Genomic DNA, 20,820 nt, shown 5'->3' with positions numbered 1-20,820 from the left:
GAATTGATAACACAGTGTTTATCACCCCTAATTCAGTTTTTATCACCACATTAAGAAAACAACTGAGGGACATTACCAGCTACCTGTTGATTCTGCCTTTGTCCCATCTGCTACATCACATAGCCAGGATGTGATCTGCTAGCTAATGCTGAGAGGTGTCTGTGTAAGGAAGAGGGAGGGGAGAGGGGAACTGTGGGAAGAAGGGGGGAGCAGGGGGAAGCCAGGCAAATGCCTGCAATCTCTGCTGAGCTCCAGCCAGGGAGCAGAGAGGAGGAGCCAGCTCTGCTGTGGAGCAGAGAACCCAGGCCAGAAAGCATGCCAGGATTCTGGGGGACTCTGGTTTAACTTAAATCAGGAAGGGGTCTGGGACAGACATTGCATAAACCAGTTTGACCCAAATCAGTTAAGTCTGATACTACATTCAACCAGGTTTATCTCAAACCAGTTTCAGCCATTTTTAAACTAGCTTATGTGCACTGAACATCTGTTCTGTTACAGGTCTAAACCCATTTCTGATCACAGTTTATGTGTTATGTCTGTCCCCAACCATAGAAACCAATTCAGGATACCAGGATAGAATTTCCAGCCCCTATTAAATTCATTTAAGGGGGGAAGTCTCAGTGGTAGAGAGGATTTTGTTTGATTTCTAAGGTGACAGAGAAAAAGGTGTCTTAGAAAAATATGAAGATTAATAAGATTAATAATAAATTGGCCAATCTAAGGGAATGGATAGAAATGTTTTGTAGTGACTTCATATGAACAAATGACATAAGGGAAGCTGTTAAGATTTCTCACATACACCAAAACTATGAGCCAAGTCAATCAAAACAGGACACTGTGATGGCACAGGAAGAATACCCCCTCCCCAGAGCAAAATAGCCACAGATTTGTATGCATATTATTTATATTTACCCTAAACTGCTTTTCTTACTTTCCTGAAATAGCCTTATTAAACGGCATCACACTAAACCAAGTGATCATGCATATAAAATCTATTTTTGGTAAGCATTGTATACCTGACAGTGATATCTGGCAATAAGCCCCCATTTCTTGGGCTTGAGTTTGAGCAGTTTGCACTAAATTACATGCTTAAAAATCTGACTGCCAGCCTGTGTTATCCCCATTATCTAACAAGCTGGCAGAAAACCATGTAAAAAATTGCAGCACCTACCAGAAACGGCTTTGGACTCAGTTTCTGATCCATATTTAGCATCATTATGGTAAATTACAAAACAGGATCCATGAAGCATGGGTTTTCACCTGTTCACATTTTATTCAATGGAAAATGGAAAACAAGAACCTCTGTAACATTAGAAATTGGTGCCAGAGTCACTGGATACTTGTAATTATATGAGCAAACAGACAACAAAAAAAGACAAAGGACAATATAACAATTCAATTCTGGGGCTCTGGATACTGCCAATACTTTGTAACAATTATACTGAAATGATCTGTAGCAGTAAAAAGCAGTCCTAAACAACTGTCTTGTCCCAAAATGTAGACCAACTGTCACAGGAGTCTGCCACCTCAGCCACACACACTACAGAGAAAGAAGCATCACCTTCTCCAAATCCCAGATAAAAATGAAGACAAGGAGCACTGAGACCAATATTTTTCCCCAAAAGATCTTCAATGTACAACAATCACAGCAAGAGCCCCAAGAGATGGTATATCCAGAACTATTGGACTGCCACCGGACAAAAAATGGGTGCTGATGTCACAGAAGATACAGCAGGTTTACACAATAAAGGCACATCAAGGTCTAACTTAACATGGTGGCATGTTTAGGTAATAGATGTAGTATAAGTATTTTAAATGTTGGGTAATGTTAATATTGATTGTTAATCATTCTTTTAAATTGTGTTTGGCTAGGGAAGGAAGATGCAGGTAACAGAACCCTGAGGAAGCTGGGACATGAGCCAATTAGAACCAGTCACTATATTATGGAGGGCCACCTATTGCAGAATACTAATTGTTTATACCTCCAATATTAAATACAGTATAACCTCCTAAATCCAGCATCCTTGGGATCTTGCACGTGCCAGAAATTTGAAAATTCCCCCCCACACTCTGCAACCACCCACCACTACCCCCCCCCCCGACACGAGGGGGTAAGCTTGCACACAGTGGCTGCGACTGCCATCCACCACCCCGCACCGCAGCTCCATTTGTGGCTGCTGCTCTGGGACCAGCTGCCACTATTCCCCGATGTAGTGTATTTTTTCAAAGTTTTTTCAGAATTCCAAAATTTTGAAAACCAGATTTATGAGGTTATACTGTACAGCACACACTAGCTGATAAGTTACAAAACAACATGTTATTGAAAGTATGGGTTTCCTTCAGCAACCACAGTTTGGCCAACCACAGTTTGAAGTATCCACACTTCAGAGAAGGTGAGGGAGTACAGTCAAAAAATACCCCCTGAGGCCCCCCGGCCCTGCTCATATCCCTCACTCCCCCCACCCCCACAAAGCCTTGCTGGTGCCTCTCAACCCCACCCACAGCCCCTGCTCCCCCAGCCATGCTGGCTTTTCCAACCACAGGGACTTTTAGGAACCTAACCCCCATGGCTGGCAAGGGAAACCTGTACATACTAATGAGCAGAAACAGCAACCAATAGCAGTATAAGCTACGTCATATATATGCATTTTGACATGAAGATTTGGCTTTCTGTACCTGTGGTCTTAGTCCCTTACTTTGAAATGAATGTTTATCATTGATTTTTAGCAAATGCAGAAAAACAAATAATTGCAAAAGAGGAAAAATATACAACCAGCATTAAAATTATGTTTAATCTAAAAAGATGAAGCTATGCATCTTAAAAATTATAAAAGGACAAAAAAGCGGTTTCCCTAAAATGTTTAATAATATAATTACGCACTTATCTAAAACAATAGAGTAATATGTCTACTTTGCAAAACATCCCAAATCACTTTAACATCTGATAAAAGTTTTCATCTGATTCTGAAATTCAAATGGCTGGAGAGAGACGTGGTGACTTTTTAATAGCGTCCATCTACACTACAAAATAATATACGCCAAGTAAAGAGAAATGGAGTACTAGTTTGCAACTGCCATAGGAAATGAGATGGCTAAGACATAATTAACTGGCTAACTAGGAGAGAGAGGCTAACACCACAGATATTATGAAAAGTGTTGTGAAATATTGATTAGCTGCAAAGGATCAGACTATCACTTCAGTTCTTACCTGAAAGAGATGTTCTCTTAAAATTTAGGAGAAATTTATTATTCCTCCTAGATTTTTTGATGGGGATCTTAATAATTAAGCTACACAGATCAAAGTGCAGGGCTACAAATAGAAAGTGTTAGTCATCTGCCTAAGAACTTTGAATGTCAATTTATGAAGCCACTTCTTTAAATATTTATTCTGGCTAAACACTCATTAAGGGAGTTTGCTTAAGTAAAGTGTAATAAAATTGAGTAAGGGCTACAAGATTTGGCCCGTGACACATAGCAGCCACAAAATGAAAAGGAATTAGAATGAGGTCATCTTTGAACACGGATCCCAACAAAGTAAGAGTCTATCCAGCAAGCTGTTCTGCTATTGACAACTTGCCTCTGTGTTCCTGTTGAAATCAGTCCATAAAAATCATATTAAAGGATTAGGCATCAAACATTTGTGTGTCAATGTGCATAAGAAATTCTTCACTCAGAGGATTGTTGACCTTACATTCCTAAGAGGATCTTTTGCCCTATAATAAAGTGTTCAACTGTCAACAGTAATTCTGTGCTTCATGTGTCTGTTGACAAAGTCTGTAAGTAGGATTTTGCAGGTAAAACTTTCTCATTCGCTCTACATGTGCAGGCTTCTCACACAAAGTATGGAGTGGAATTCAGATGCCTTGAATGGCTTTGCATTGATGTATATATTTAAGATATATTTGCTATAAATGATACAAATGTGAAGGGCTAAACATCCACCTCAATTAATACAGATATATCAGTCCACTTCACTGAATGGCTAACCCTATATACTGGTGCATAGGTTAATTTGTATGACAAGTATGTATGTATAGTATACATATACATAATTTAATACTCCTTTCTGTGAAGATTCATAAAGCATTCATTGGGAAACAATCACAAAAAATGCATTATTTTTAAGGGCCTGATCTGCAACACAGATTTCAGTGGGTCTCTCACATGAAATTTTTCACATTAAGTTTCTCACATGTTTGCAAAGGAACAATAGCCCCATGCCCTTCTTGCAGGTCTGGAAACTCCAGATGCTCCACCACCCTGATGCAGAACTCCCACCTGAACTCTTGCAGAGGCAGTGTCGCTCAGCACATGGGGCAGAGCTATGCTTAATTCATTTAGGCCTTCACTTGTAAGAAAATGCTTTACTCTCACATTCACTTTACTAGGGAACCTGAAACTGTAGGTCTGAAAAAAGGCTCACTGTCTACCCACTCAGATACCAAGCAGCCCCACAAGTGTTCCATAGTCTTTGTTGTACAGAATCAATGAGAAAGGGGGAAAAACCTAAGGCAGATTGTCTTGTTTCAAACTCTGCCAGCATCCTGCTTCTCTACCTGCCACGTAAAATAGAAATGTTGGGGTGAGCAAAATGCTCCCACTCCCATCACCACCACCACCACGACCAAGAACTGCCATGAAGAAGAGAAAGGAGGAACCTAAAGTGATACATGGAGGTCCCTAGAATAATTAGTATTTCTGCTGGAGACAGGGTGTCTTGTAGAATCTTCCCCGCTTTCTGATCACCTACAGTAATCTTTATCCTGATTTCTCATGTGTAACAGGGAACCCTAGCCCTGTTATGGAGAAAAGATGGCAAAGTGAAGAAAAGCACCAGGGTCTTTTTAAGGCTAAAACTTTTGTAGCATGAGAGAGAGGGATGGCTGCCTGCAGAGAGGGAAGAACTGACAACCCAACCAGAGGAGCAGAGACAGACCTGGACACAGGTATGGACAAACCAGGCAGCCACCCAGGACCTGGATAGAAAGGGGGCCCAAAAATGGTAATTTTTTTCCCATTGTCCGATTATTATTACCATTTTCTCTGGCAAAGTGGGGACCAATACTAAAAGTTCATCCAGGGCTGCCAGGAGTCTAGGTACATCACTGGGCAGAGACATCAGCAGTCAGGAGAAACACCAAGTGGTGAGCAGTGGAGGGCAAGCTGCCAGCTGCAGGTAAGGTCAGGAACCCCACAAAAAGGCACAATAGACTTAGAGTGGAGCTCACTACCCCCACCCCCCGTGCCCCTCTTTGTTTCGCAAAGCACAGCTTGCAGCTAGCTGGCTACAGAAAACAATAAAAGAAAGGGAAGGCAGGGGACTGGTAGCACTTGCACCAAGTAAGCAGGAGGCCTGGTCAGCTGACTGAGGAGGAAGGTTTAGCTGGGATATAAATCCTTCCTCGAGGTAAAAGCAGGGCGAATGATCCCAGTGGTGGAGAAGAATGGAGCCACCCTGGGCCAGGGCAAGCCCTGCAAGAAAAGCTGATGATGAGGAGAAGAAACCTCTGTTGATGGAGTGAGTGAGAATCCAGATGATGCAGAAGATTGAGAACTTAGCTATTGTGTTGACTCAGGAAGGATCCTGGGAGAAGGGAAGTTTCCCTTTTTCCTTTTCATCTGCTCAGGTGTTGGTAACACCCAGTGGAAAGGGACCGCTATGGTATGGAGGTATGGAGGCCACAGAGTGCTCAGCACCCTGCACATTTTTCTCCTCTTTTTTTATCTATTTGAGTTAACCCTTTCCTAATATTTTTGGTGGTCTTGTAGAGGGAGGTAGGCAGGAAGGGGTTAAAGCCCCAGGGGGACCAGAGGTCCTGACTAAAATCAAGTGTAGTGACAATGCATAGTGGGTGCACGGGGGTGCACGTGCACCTTCTGAGAGTGGGTGGTGCACCCCCTGACAGTAGCATTCCCGGGCAGGGGGGGCAGGCAAGAGTGCTGGTGCCCACCCCTCCCAGAGCAGGGGCTCCCGCCATGGCCCATCCCGCCAACCCGGAAGTGCTAGTGACATATCCAGAAGTGCCAGCAGCATACTGCTGTCAGTTGCAAATTGGCAGGATGGGCCATGGGGGGGACCCCACCCTGGGACCCCCCCCAACCTGCGGCCATCCCCCCTTAGTCACAGGGGGCCCCCCCGGTCACTGGCTTGGATGGGCCATGGGGGGGACCCCACCCTGCGGCCACCCCCCCTTGGTCACAGGGGACCCCCCCGGTCACTGACTTGGATGGGCCATGGGGGGGACCCCACCCTGCAGCCACCCCCCCTTGGTCACAGGGGGCCCCCCCAGTCACTGTCCAGCTGGGGGGCACTAGTCTCCCATGGTCAGGTGGATTGGAACCCAACACCAACCAAAGATAGAGGGAGAGAGTGAGGAAGAGAAGGGCATCCCCAAGCTACCCAGATGGGTCAGTAGCCCATAAAAGAGGGGAGGCAAGAAACCCCCAGCTAGACCCTGGTTACCTGAAGGCAGCTTGTTAAACACAACATACTAACTATAACATCAAGGCATGGCAGACGGGAGAAAGGAGACAGATTAGTGGGGTTTGGTAGGCAGATAGGTGCCGCACGGTCACCAGGGCATGCCACAACCACCCCTGGAGTGCAGCCTATTACACCATGCCTTATATTTCTATTTCTAAGTAGAAAATGTTCTACTTTCATTTAAAATAGTGTAAAAAAAACCCAGTTCCATGATAAGAAGGGAAAACGCTGTGTGACTGCAACCATAACATTTAAAAAGATAATTTGAACAGTTTTGCTTATCCTCATAATTTTAAACCAGTGTAAGCATTCTCACACAAACATTGAACCAGTTTCACTACACTGCCCTGAAAATATAACTTAAGTTAGTTAAATCAGTGCAACTCTTTGTATATCCCAGACCCAAGCTGTCACAGGTAGGTGCTCCATTTTTAGTCATTCCCAAGTCCTTTTGTGAAGGAATCATCTGCTAGGACATAAGCTCTGGTGACCCTGATGGTAGTTATTCTCTCTATCTTGGGAAGCTGGAAACACCACCCAGAAGAGATGAATAATGATTTACGTGTACAAAGGAGGACTAGGCCATGGAGCTGCAATGAAAGCAAGAGAGAAGTTCCTAAATGCAGATTAAATTTTACTTGTCAGGTGAAATATGAAATTCAGTATTTATGCACTCTGGAAATCATGAAAAGTTTAATTTATTCAATGTGGAAATTATTTGAAATAATACAGGCAGAAAGAAGAGATACATTCCATTTGATTTTTATGGCACACTATGGTATAAAATAGATTTTTTTTTATGCCAGACATCCACTGTATTCTGAACACTTGCTATAATGATCCAATGTGTCTCAAACTCAGGCCTCTGAAATTAATAGCTGCATATTCTTCCAATGCAATTAAATGGTCTGGAAAAAGGCAATGTACCATCATAAATACTCCTTTATTAACACAATTCCTTTACTAACATTAACTACCTGTATATCCTAGGACAGGGACAGCCAACCTGTGACACATGGCACAGGCAGTCTGTGTGTGTGGTGCACAGCAGATCAGGGAGGAGGTTGGCAGCACTGTGGCAGTTACGGCAGAGAGCGGAAAGCAGAGCAGCAGATCACATGAGGAATAATCAGAGTGGCATTCAGGGAGTGCGTGGGGCTTAATTTGTGGCCTGCCTGCTAAAAAGTTGGTCCCTGCTGTCCTCAGAAGCACATTTCCCAGATAAGCTGCTGAATACCCAAAGTTACTGGGCCAGATCCTTATATGGTGTAAATCAGCACATGCCAGTTTATATCAGCTGAAAAGAGAGATCACTTTTTTACATCACAAAAACACCCCTTGGTAAAAATTGTTACCTCTGCTATTAAAGTGAAAGAGAAAATGACTTTTATACTAGGCTTTTACATGCCTACTTTTAATACCATTTTTTAAACCCATAGACAGTATTTTCTAACTAATACCAAAACGAAGTATAGTTTATGCATTTGCAAGTGATCACTTGTCTGACATATACCTTGAAGTCAACAACATTCACAGAGCTGTGTAAAAGATACTAGTTTAAGTACCTTGCTGACATTAAGTGCAAACTCCTTATAAGTAAATTACAACTACTCCAATGACTAAATAGCTGTTTTGGTGGTATTTTGGCACAATTGTTCATGGAGTTTCCAGTAATGTCACCTTCAAAACAAAAAGTACGTATTTTCCTCCACCTTCCCCCACCCCCCTTTCACTTGTTTTTCAGGAAACCACATTTTTAGCTTTCCTATAGCTGATACAGACTGTGTAAATGAGGTTGCGTTATGTCGCAACCCGCAGTGTAATATAATAGGAGTGAGGCAACACATTATGTATTACTATGCATGAAGTGAGAAAAATCAAAACAGAACAGAAAGAGGGTTCCCCTTGCCTTGATATAATCCACAGTTAAACAAACTAGTACTCAAGGGAAACGGATAATCATAACTTAACTCCTGAAGTATCACCACACAACCAGTTAGCACCACTACCCAGATAAGAGAGCTACATCACTGTGAGAGTTAAAATTAGACACAGGTCTAAATCCAAAATGGGACTTTGCACCTATCTCCAGCATTTCAGTGTCACTGAGATCCTCAGAAACCCCACTTAAGTGCTACCTAACCCTCTTGGCACCTTGATTTCCACCGATACTCATGCCCAAAGTCAGAGGAATCCTGCTGACACTCGGCAAGATTCTGGGACTCAGGGTGCCTGTACACAAGCACATCGAGTCAGACTGATTACCATTCTCCAGCAGCCTTCTGCATTTGATGTATCAGCATCCACACACTTCAAAATGGCAGGGGCACTTGAAATAAAGCTCATCAAACGAGCTTTAGTTCAACCACCCCTGCCACCATTTTAAAGAGCAGTGACACTGATATGCAAGATGCTGTGATGCTTCTTGCATATCACCACCCTCCTCACCGCCAGAGCACTGTTGCCCCTAGAGATTACCTTTGCCCACTGGCTATATTTCCCAACTTGATACTGTCAATCTGTCTCTGGCTCCTGCCTGGCTCACCAATTCTTGCCCCTAGGATTCCTTTTACCAGAGACCGCCAAGGATTGACACGAACCCCCATCTGATTTGGTATCAAGTGAACTTTTAATAGTAACCCCTAAGCTTATTACTAGTATTCTTCCTTGCAATACGACCTGGCAAGCAGTGCCTCCAGGCGTTACAACAGCGACCTTCAGTAGTACCGGCCTCAGATCCTCTGCTGGGTGTGCGAGATGTTGGTTTCTGGATTCCTCGTTGTTCAAACAAGAAGTCTCCCTGGGGTGGCAACACAGAACATACATGGTCCTTTGTTTGTCCATCACTTCTGTAACTTCTCTCATCCCAAATTGTCTAATCCTCTGGCTCTGTGCCAAGCATGCTTTACATGGGGCACCCATCCCCTGGCACTGTGCCAGCCATGTTCCTTATAGAGAAACTGCTGTCCCTTGCTTGCCCAGTGCCAAATCACAGTACTTACATCTCCCAGCGCCACAGAAGGCACTCTGTTCAATTTTGTTGCTTAGTTCTGGAAAGGCCTGGACTATAGCTAAAAGCCGTCGCATAATTCAGTTTGCCCTCTACAAGCATGTGTAAAAGTGTCCTAGGTGTTTTCCTGTCTGTGAGGCCTGACCATGTAGTTAGGATAGATCATGCCTTTCACAAAAGGCAGCTTGAGGATGAAGCTTTTGGGGGCTGGGTGGGTGATTATGTGCTTCAATGAACCCAACAGCCCAGCAGTTAGAATACTTGCTCAGGACATATATGACCTATTTTCAAATCCCCGTTAATTTGAAAGCAATGAATGAACCCAGTCCCCCCTAATTCCATGACAGTACCAGAGCCAGTAGACTACTGGGTAGGAAAATCTTTTTTTTTTCAATACCTCCCATTGGAGCTGTTCCACTCTGTATAAATAATAAAATATTCATAGGAGCAGGGACTTGGACCTGATTCTCCCACATCACAGGGGTTCATCCTAATGAATGAGTTACAGAGTTAAACTCTATTCTTTTTCTCTGGCCCAAATAATATTTAATTATGTGTCCACAAAAGGACAGATCCACTGGGAAAGAAAAGACGGACTCACCCCAGAGCACCCAGGGTCCATGCCACTAACTTCCTACCTGTGTCCTAAATATAAATGTGGTGGCCCTGTCAATCACAAGCAGAAAGATAGCTCTAAATCATTCCCATACTCTAACGTAAACCCTAGCTCTGCCTGCTCCAGCGGGTCCAGGCAGAAGACCCCAAGCAGCCTGACTCAAGGAATTGGTGGGGAATGATGCCAACTGCATTGCTAAGCCCAGCCAGGAGACCCCCTAGCTACCAAAAGTTCCCTGGATAAAAGGAATCCTCCCACCCTACTGCTGGGAGCCCCTCCAGCTCTAACCCTAGGTGGAAAGCCCCAGGGTCCACCCCGCCCTACTTATTCTTAGCACAGACTGCCCTGCAGGAGTTAGCCACTCTTGGGGGAGAATTTTCACCCCATCATTTGCTGCTGAAGTCCATGTCAAGAGAATAAAAATGCTGATTCCAGCAGGAAAAAATGGGGTCAATTCTCACCCCAGCAACAGCAAACTCCACTGCTGCTCTACAAAACTATGATGCCTTGCATGACCCATTGCCTGCACTTGCTGCTTCCTGCAGCTTGAAAGTGGAGGCCAGTGGAGGGACAGGAGGGCAAAGTATGCCTTCCCTGTCCTTCTGGTGTCCCTCCCAAGAGGTGGCACCTGGTTCATGTGCCCCACTCATCCACCCCATGTTATGCTACTGCCAAGCAGAGTAAGGCAACTAGGCCCAGATTCATAAAGGTCAAGGCACCTAACTGCCAGTGATTTCACACACAAAAAAAGATTAAAATTTGAAAGACAACGTGTTAGCCTTTACATACTGCCACAATTATTTTTGCAAGTAGAGCTTGTTTTTGAAGCAAGTGTGAATTTTGTCAACTTGTCCACATACATCCCCCTTGCAGCTTCAAGAACTTTGTCTAATACATGTCCCTTCTAAATGGGAGTTAAATCCCTAATTAACCTTTGTTAATTGGCCACCTGGTTGCAATTCAAGAGTCAGCCTAGGCCCACTCTCTTCCTCAGCATTCCCTTTTGCCTAACTTATGCAGCTCCCTGCTCAGCATGCTTACTTCAGTAAATCCAATTTTATGGTTCCCAGCTCTCCCAGTAAATTAGGAGATGCCAAACTGAGGATTCTCCTAAGTAAAACAGTGCTTGAAAGCTACACACTGTAAATCCTAAATCCCTTTGTGGATTAAGGCCTAAACATTGTTGCAGTTCTTGTACTTGGTTTACTCCTGTGTGCAATTTCTTGAAACTTTTATTGTGTACTGCATGGTCAGAGCCACCCCCCACTCTCCATATTCTCTTAGCCTCTGGCCACTACAGAATTTACTCTAATATCCAAGAAACTGGGGGAAAAAAAAAAATTTCCAGTCCACCACATTGTAAAGAAATGCACAAATGAAGCACTGAAAGTAAATAGTCTTGCAAATAAAACTAATGCAATGTCATCTACTGGAAAGTGCAGATTGACAACCCTGGTGCAATAGCTGTTAAACATGAGATTACCTGTTCATACTATGCTTTCTTAAATCCAATGCCTCCAGATCATGGTCCCTGGGTCATTTTTATTTCCCACTGTAGGAGTTGTTAACAGAAATAGCTAGCTAGTGCTCTTATATGACACTGCTAGTGCAGTGGAAGTGTGAATACATCATTAATAAGAGATGTTGCTGCAGTAGGGCTCTGTGAGAATAAGAAAATCATAAATCTGCAGAATTTCACACCTGGGACTGCCACACAATTAAAAACTTTAAGACTCAACCTCTAATAGTCACTTCTCTACCTTTCACGTAACTGTATACCGAGTCATGCTCCTAGGGTATATGCTTTCTCTGTTTCTCTATATGTTTATTTACTATGAAACACTTTGTTGGAATAGCACCAGATATACTGAAAAATGAAGGAGAAATGATGCAGATCCCTTTTAAACTTGCATTTTGATGACCATTCCATTATATATTAACGAATGCCTCCAGTCAGATAATCAATGGGATTGTGACATATCATGTACAACTGCCAGTCATCATAATTGTCTTCCAGTAATTTTCATTTTGCATTCTCATGAATAAAAATGCTATAAGAATTGCCTCCAGCAGTTCTCATTTAAGGTCATTTCAATAGTAGGGTGGTATACCTTGGGTATCAACTTCTCCTTATGGTTGTAAACTGCCATCCCCATTGGTCATTAGTGTTATTTAATCAGTTCTCATCTTCCAACAGACCTTTTAAGGCTGTTCTACTTCTCTTTGTAGTTGTTCATCTGCCAAAAAGCCACCGGTGATCATTGAAAATTTCATTGCACCCGTGTACTAAATAGCTTAATAACACTTAAATGGGATACACCCATGCCTCTTCATTTTTCCCTGGTACAGTAGTTATGAAACAAATAATTTACCTTCTCTTTCATCCAGGAATCCCCTGGTCAAAGTAAAACCAAACACACATTCTATGCAAAAGAAATAAAGCATAAAGGACAGGCAGTATTGGAAAAGTGAGTCCCCTCATCTTGTGGGTACAGCCAGCTGCAATGCTTCTCTCTGTTGGGCAAAGTCAGGACATTCAACCCGAGTTGGAGGAAAACACTATCAAGGCATACAGAGTAATTTACCTTCCAAACTAGTTCAGTCCTGCTTGGGTTGTACAAAACTGCGTTTATGGACTTCTGTAAAGCGAGTGCATCAAAGCTGCTCCATGTAGGTCCTCAGGCTGGACTGGCACCATGAGAGAGGAAAGATAAATGTTATAATCTATCTCTTAATTCAGACAACCACTCTTTTTTCCTCTCTTACCACACTCCACCCATACCCACAAGCTTCTCCAGTATCACTACTATTACCATATTTACTTGAATATCAGATGACTTCCCCAATAGATTCTAATTATATATGGAAAACATATAAATTGGTTATAATGTTCCAGTTATAGAATCTAATTAGTGGAGGTTTGCCTTGAATGTGTTCCCCTCCCACCACTACAGCAGGGAAAATAAATCTGGGAGGTTCAGGTGGCCCCCTTGACCTCTGTCCTTTCAAATTCAACTTCTACCCCTGAAGCCCTGTATCCCCCTCTTTACTATCAGACCCTGCTCTCCCTGAGCATGTGGAAGGAAGGCAAATTTGAAAACATTTAACTTTGTATTACAAGTACCCAAAGACTTAATTCATCCAGAATTGATGCATTTTACCTTTTCTGAAATTACTGCGAGTTTTAACACAAGTATTCCACAAACACACTTTTAAGCAGCACTTTTATTCCTACTTATATATAATCTATTTTTTTTGTAAAAATATACGTCTATATATAAGGTTATATATATCTACAATCCAAGTATCACTCCACAAAGAAAACCTTCACCCATTACAAAAACTGCACCCATGAACCTGTACAAAAGCTCACTGGCCACCCAAACCCATTACAATATCCGCATCACATGCAACACACAAAAGCAACTCCTGGTCCCTCAGACCATGCAACCTTTCCTTTCATCCCCACCCCACTTGTGAGGTCACGTAGTCAGCTTATCTGTCCTCTATGTCACTGTTACTCCAGCTACCGCTGGAGGACCTGCTGCTGCTGTTGCTGCCCTCAGTCCCCCATGTTTCTTCCTCTTCCTTGCTGTCTCTACCCCCTTCTCTGCTCGGAGGGGGGGGTTGGAAGGTCCTGTGCCACATGTCTCTATGCCAGGTGGCTTTGGCTGCATCCTCTCCATCCTCCACTACTGATTTCTAGTAGTAGGTCTGGAGGTCGCTTAGAGCCACTTTCATACAGCCTACTACCTCTACGACCATGTACAATAGAAGGATCCTGGTTTTCCACAGGGCATTCCTGATGCAGGATGCAAACTGGTCAAAACGAGGTGACAGATTCCCCTGGTGTTTGGCAAGGTGCCCATACAGCGCCCCTTGTCTGGTTAGCCAGTTGACATCCGTCACTACTTCACAGAGCTGCTTCACCCTTTTCCATACCTCTTTGGTGCAGGTGCAGAGCCAGAGGAGGTAGTCAATCATATTGATGGCTCTGTGGCACTTTGGCCATGGGCAGCTGGGTCTCCCCAACTTCCCATCACTGGTAGGGCTCAGTGGGCTATAAGCCAGTTCAGGTCCTTCCAATCTTTGCGCAGGTCCTTGTGGTTGATGCCCTCCAACACGGTTGGCATTTGTCACCTGGGAGCAGGTCCATGGGTGATGTGGTGTCCCTCAGCCTCACCATCTCCTGGATCTTCTTGTGGCTGCTTATGGTCACAGGCCCTGCGCTCTGCAGGCCATACAAGCTGCAGCACTGGTTCAGGATCTTGTAGAACCATGGTGACAAGTATGCATGAATGATATTAATCCAAAGCCAAAAGGCTCATCATTTACCATATAGTTCATTGGTGTGGACTCCACCAGAGTCAACAGCATTTAAAGCCATGGTGATGCAACAGCTCAGCTTTGCTCAGTATATGTGTGTATACTTCAGATACCTCCTCCCCCAAAAATGCTTCATATGCTAATTAGCCCCTCATGACTGGAACTGAGGTTCCTTGTCACAGTCCTGGGATCCTCCAAAATTTATATGAGATGCAAGGCAACATGGCCCAGCTCTACCTCATGGAGGGTGGGGCCACACTAATCATATGCAATGGGCTGAGAGAGGAGGTGACAGAGGGATTCTGGGTGAACTGTTTGGGGCCCTGTTTGGTGATGTTTGCCAGACACGGCTGGTAAAGAAACAGGAATCATTGGAAATGGGAAAGAAAGGTGTAGCTCAGCTGTGGAAGTGAACAGCAAGTCAAAATGCAGTCAGTGTATTGGATCACCATGACTTGAAAAGAGCCAGTGTTGAGGAGGACTGAGCACAATGGGCAGTACCATATATCTTCTTCATATGGGCATTAACCTATCCTTGTGTTAGGCTCCTACTTGGCAGGGAAAATACCATGGCCATGATGGTGATAGGAGAAATACACTGATCAAGGTAATGAAATTAAAATGGCACCGTGTAGTGCAGGGTGCACCTTTGTCTGCTTGTGGACAAGACTCCCTATGAGAGCCTCATAGTTAGCTTCCCACTGGCTAGCTTCCAGTGGAAGGATCTCAGCTACCCGCCAACTTTATGAAAACAAGAGACTCCTTCCTAGCTTGCTCCTGCAGCCATATGGCTGAGAGCAAGCAAAACTCAGAGGCATCTGAACCCCCAAACTTCTGGACTTGGGCCTGCATGTAGGATGCCCGCCAAAGGATTTTGAAACATCTGAAGCCTCAGGCAGGGGTGGAGGATGCTTGCTGGTATTGTCGCCATATTTGGTTCTTGAATGACTCATAGATTTGGAATTGATTTCGCTGATTTGACTTGGAACATAACAATTTTTTCTTTAAAAAAAAAAAAAGGTTCCTATCAGTATGTTTCCCAATATAGGTCATGTGTCTTATAGCCATGTTAAGTGTTGATGGCATTTCATAGTTTCATAGTTTCATAGTTGTTAGGGGCTGGAAGGGACCTTACAGATCATCGAATCCAGTCCCTTTGCACATGGGCAGGAAAGATTTAATCAATTCCATAGCTGGTTTCCATTATTGACCACATGCTACTTTTGGCAGCAGTTTAATGATGGACAATGTATTTAATGATGTTTCCTTTTATGCAAGTGTAAGACAAGAAGTTTTTTTCCCCATGCTGATTGGGGAAAAAAAACCTTGTCTTATATTTGAGTCAATATGGTATATAGCGCAGGGGTGCTCAACCCCCAGCCCATGAATCAGGTCTGGCCCCCAGCAAGATGTCATCCAGCCCATGGGGCTCCCCAGGGGTCCAGTTATTTGGCAGCAGGGGAGTGGTGGCACTTTGCACACTAGATCAGGCACCTGATCCCAATAATTACTCAATCCTAATACACAGGGCCAGGTGGAGCAGTACCAGGCACCAAGGTCCAATCCTGGCATATGAAAACTAGCCAAGGCCCTGTGGGGCCTGACCTATCCCACAAACTGGCACTAAGCCATTCATCTGGCCTCCAGGGTCGAAAGCTTGAGAACCACTGATAAAGAAGGATTTTGTTGACACTTTTCTAATTTTGTGTTACTGTCATATGCAGTGAGGTAGTAAAGTTTAGCTAGTGTAGACTTAAAAGAGATTAACTATAATTTTTCTCTTACCTAAAACAGCTATCCTTATTTGAAGGATAACATATATGGGAACAAAGATAATATGAATGTGTATTACATACAAAAGTATTTTTTAAGAAATGGCACAACATTTCACAAATTGTCCAAAAAACAATCCTTCTTGTTATTGTTTATCAGGGTAATAAACAAAGACCCAACCATATATGTCCTGTTATGCAGAGAAGTTCCATTGATGTCGAATTGGTAATTATTATGTATAAATCATTTTACTCTCACCAATTATCTTTTTCAACTCCAAACTACTTAAAACAGGAGTAGAGTGTTCCTTCTTTCAGAAAATAAAATGTTAATTGAAAACTCCAATTTCTGTAAGCCATCATATATTAAAATACACAAGGCTAGTGGAAAGACAATAGTATCGGATACTCCATTGATTACTGGCATGCATGTGTAAATCCACTAATAGAAGGGGAGTTCTAATTTTGAAAGGAAGATTCTTTTTTCACAGGTGTAAAGGCTTAAATCTAAATTCAAAGTGATTATCCATACAGATCTTAGAGTGCCAATGGCTGCCAAATTATAGTCACTAGATTAAGCCTTAAGTGCAGCCCCTGGTAATTGGTGGAGCATAAGTACTGTATCTCAGAGAAACAAATCTGGGGTAGAATTTTCACATTTCCTCCCCCAACATTCCCAAGGGATGTGCAGACTTTGAAAGGCTAAAGCACAATTCCCTCCTTTCATCTGGTCAATTACTCAAAAGAAGTGTATCTAGAGAGTTAGAGCTGTACTCCACAAGTCTAGCCACCACCAAATTAGCCCAAGTCAGGCACTGGGGAAGATCCTCTTACGCTTCTCCTTGGCTAATCTGGCATGGGCACACTCCAGCCATAAATAATGCCTTTGCAAAAATGACTCTTTCGGTTTCTTTTCATATTTTTACCTTTCTGGGGTGATATCTTCTGAGGTTCAATTTATTTTTATGAGGTTTTGAGTACATGCAAATCTGAAGTCAGTGAAAGCAGAGAAAAATCATTAGTACCTCCACATCATTCATCACAAGTGACCTGCATTTCAAGTGGGTCAGGCACTTGGCATTCTCAGGCAAGAATCTATACCCATACCCAGGGACAACCTTAAGAGACCAATAAGTTTTAGAAAATGAACAGTCTTGTTACAGTGCACAAGTGAGTGCTTTGTCTGGAGAATACATTGCTAAGGGAAGATAATTAATGGTATTCATTGTCTTTTTTAGCACAGCTTCCTCACAAATGGCTGTTTTGGCATCATTGGGCATGTCTACACATTCATTAATGCACCTTTGCTACTGCACATTAAGTTTAGTACCTCTGATATGATGTACCAGATAAAGATGCAGTAGCTGTGCTAATGCATAGTAGCAAAGGTGAACTTTTGTGTGATGCTTAATGCACAGTAGACTAATTCTACTGCGTATTAGCACATAAGCACAGTTTTTGTAGTGATGCACTGATGCACAGTAAAACAGTTCACTGTGCATTAAGGCATCTCGTGTAGACATGCCCACTATCATAATATCAGAGCTGAAATGATGCAAGAACCATCACTCATGTATCTACAACTTGTTCTGGTACTCTACAGATGAAGTATAATACATTGTTATTTTTGTTTGCAGACTGTCAAGCTGTGACACCTTAACTCAGGTGCATGAGCTCTTGTTCATACAAGCAATCTCACTCACATTACTGAGGCCACAGCTGAGTAAAGGGCAACACCTCAAGGATCATTATCTGAATCTTTATCGCTGACTTTGTTACTTGAGTAAATTTTCATTGTGACATTTTAATTTATCAAAGCTCAAATTCCACCTTGGTATAGCAGGAGCAGGAATCCAAAATTTTAACATATGCATGAAAGAGCCAAGCTGTAAACATGGCAGCAATAAGGAACATGTAGTGCTCGCAACATTATACTGAATAAGGAGATTGTTGCTATCTTTCATTATTCCATTTTCTAGGAGTTATCTGATAAATATAGTTTACTACAGAAAATCACAGTGTAAAACCGGTCATAATTAATCCAATATTCAGTAAAACCAAAGGAGTGTAAAGCATCACCTATCAGCAATTAACATCACAATTAATATCAATATTAATACTTCTTAACACACCAGGAATGATGAAGCAAAATACTTTCATGATTTCATTTCATAACTTCCCAATGAACCTATCTAGCAAATCTAACAGAATCAGGTTACATGCTCAATACTATCATCTTATTAAAATGCTTCAATTAACAACTTTAGCTGCTCCAGTAGAGCAGGACTTCATTTTAGTAATCCAGCCAGTAACAGTTTCCTAGAAACCTCTGAATTTGTTAATCACTAGTTCATTTGGAAGATAGCACGCTTCTTTTATTTACCTGATATTTGGCCTCATGATATAACCCAACATTCTCCAATTGCAGTGGTTATCACATAGCCGGGGGTTTTGTTACCACAGGAGATTGTGGTTTTAACAAATTGTACAGTCAGCCTTTGCAGAATTCTCATATGCAATAAAAAATTCACGGACCAGGTTAGTTGTGGGTTTCTGTTCCCTCTGCTGCACACACTCATATCCTTCTGGCAAAAATTCAGAATGGAGGCCTCCCACCAAATGCAGTATGACTAGCTGGATCAGCGTGCTGACAGTCTGCCCATGGAACACAGCTGTAAGCCACATGACAAACATCATGGTACTAAGGATGCCAAGGAAGAGTAAGATTAATTATTCTGGGCCTATTCAGTATTCACACTTTTTCCCAAGGGTATTGTTGACCAAATATAAACACTGGAAAAATAGCATTATTTGTGTCTAACACAAATATGATTAGAATATTTGAAACATATCTAATATCCAGCCCACAAAATCTGCTTTTCCTACTTTTTTCAGCCTGTTTGGACCTGTACATGCTCTTACAAAAAACATCCTGTACTGAATGTGAAGGGAATCAATGAAATCATAAAAAACAGAATTAACTCCAACTCTCTCTGCTTTCAGAAATCTATTTCTTTTCATCTTAAAAAATAATGAGTGATTGAAATGACTTGAGCACCTGTTCAGACATTCTGAAAACACCATGTTTATTTGCATATTTGAGTTCATTACATGTATATGCATTTCAAAGGGTTTTTATTAAGGTTTTTTTTTAGAGGACAGTGAAGAAGACCTGAACATGAGAAAAAAGAAAAGAGGAATTACAATGAATCAAAGAGTGCAATTGTGACACCAATCTAATTCAGTCACATATTCACATCCAGGCAAGCTACACTGTCGCTAAGTACAGGCGTTCAAGAAGCCTGTAGCAAAAGCGCTCAAACTTTTGAGTTTTACTCTTAAGCACCCCCGTTTGGGTTGGGAAGACCCAGAACCTATAAAGCCCTTTTGCAGCTGGGCAACCAGAAGGATCAGTTCAACTACAGACTGGGCTTGGCACCATGAGCACAAGTGGCACAGGGATGGGGGAGAAGGTGAGCCCCCACCAATGTATGTAGCCACAGCCCCACACTTCAACAGGCTGTCTGGATCCACAAAGCCCTATCTAACTGCCTCTCACCCACATGGACCAGGAGCCCTCCCTGGATGAGTAGGGCTAGAGAGCTTTAAGTGCCCAAGCCCTGGTACTGGGCCATAGGTCTCCTGCCACAGTCTCCTCTGACCCTGCATCATGGGCACCATTGCCCACACCCCAGGCTTCTCAGGCACCGTTCCACTTCCCTCTTCTCCCCCTCCCCTTCCCCAACTCTCCCCAAGGGGTACACACTGGGGTACAAGGAAATGCAGCACAGGGAAGAGACATGCCTCAGTTTAAAAATGCTGTGGTTGCCAAACTTTTCCTGTGTATAATAAAGAAAACCTGCTGAACATTGCCCATGTCCCAACTTGGTCCCTGTTCCCAATTAACACAAAACAGCAAACCTTTGGTGGTGGCAGGATAAGGTGGGGGTTGAGAATGAGGTGACAGAATCTGGAAGGGGGGATTGGGGTCGGGGGGGATGCTGCAGGGCATCAAACTCAACAAATATAAAACCTTGGAGGTTTTATACTCAACAAATATAAAAGCTTGGAGGAGAGGCACAGGCTTTAGACCTGGAACCCTACTCTCAGAGGTCCAGGATCAAGACTGGGGATTTCTCCATGTACCCGCTAGACAGCTGCAAGATCCCAGACCCCATGTCTGTATGACAGCTGCAGGCCAGGGGGTATCACCACAGTGGGCACCAAAGACTCCTGGCTCTCCCACACAGGATCCCAACCCCTTGGCCCCCAAGGCCATGTCTCCCCATTCAAGGACCACGGACCCATGACCCTCACCAATCCTTGGGGCTCATGTCAGACAGCTGACCCAAGCCAGAGCGTTGCCTATCCCTGCCAAGGCTATGCCACTCCCCTGCAGCAGGACCTAGGCCATAAGTGGGGTGATAGGGAATGGAAAAGCTGCCCCACCTGGCCCCTGGGTCAGGGAGTGGACAACCTGGGGCCCTCAGACTCTGCTGCCAGAAGCTGCCCCAGCAACTACCTGGCCCAGCAGGCTGGTGGTCTGTTCTCTCCTGTCCATTCTGAGTACTCCTGTGCCCTTTCAGGATTGACCTGGATCCACTTGGGGACC

The 20,820-nt window shown here is 43.3% G+C and overlaps 1 protein-coding gene across 3 annotated transcripts in view; it reads right to left on the bottom strand.

Annotated features, from left to right (window-relative positions):
• LOC149870629 (uncharacterized) overlaps window positions 1–20,820 on the bottom strand; it is a 281,125-nt gene that overhangs the window by 244,448 nt on the left and 15,857 nt on the right. For 2 of the 3 annotated variants that reach the window (XR_016440473.1, XR_016440472.1), the window contains exons 1-2: window positions 18,592–18,726; window positions 12,696–12,798 (exon numbers count right to left, since the gene is read on the bottom strand). The gene's annotated coding sequence lies outside the window, so the exon portion shown is untranslated. Of the gene's footprint in view, window positions 1–12,695; window positions 12,799–18,591; window positions 18,727–20,820 lie in introns of those variants that run through there. The other variant, XR_016440474.1, reaches the window with a different exon arrangement.

This window comes from Crocodylus siamensis, chromosome 2 (assembly GCF_052110815.1).
Source record: "Crocodylus siamensis isolate JL-2025a chromosome 2, ASM5211081v1, whole genome shotgun sequence".
NCBI lineage: Eukaryota > Metazoa > Chordata > Crocodylia > Crocodylidae > Crocodylus > Crocodylus siamensis.
The sequence above is the reverse complement of the archived record's forward strand: the minus strand, read 5'-3'. Positions and strand labels throughout refer to the sequence as shown.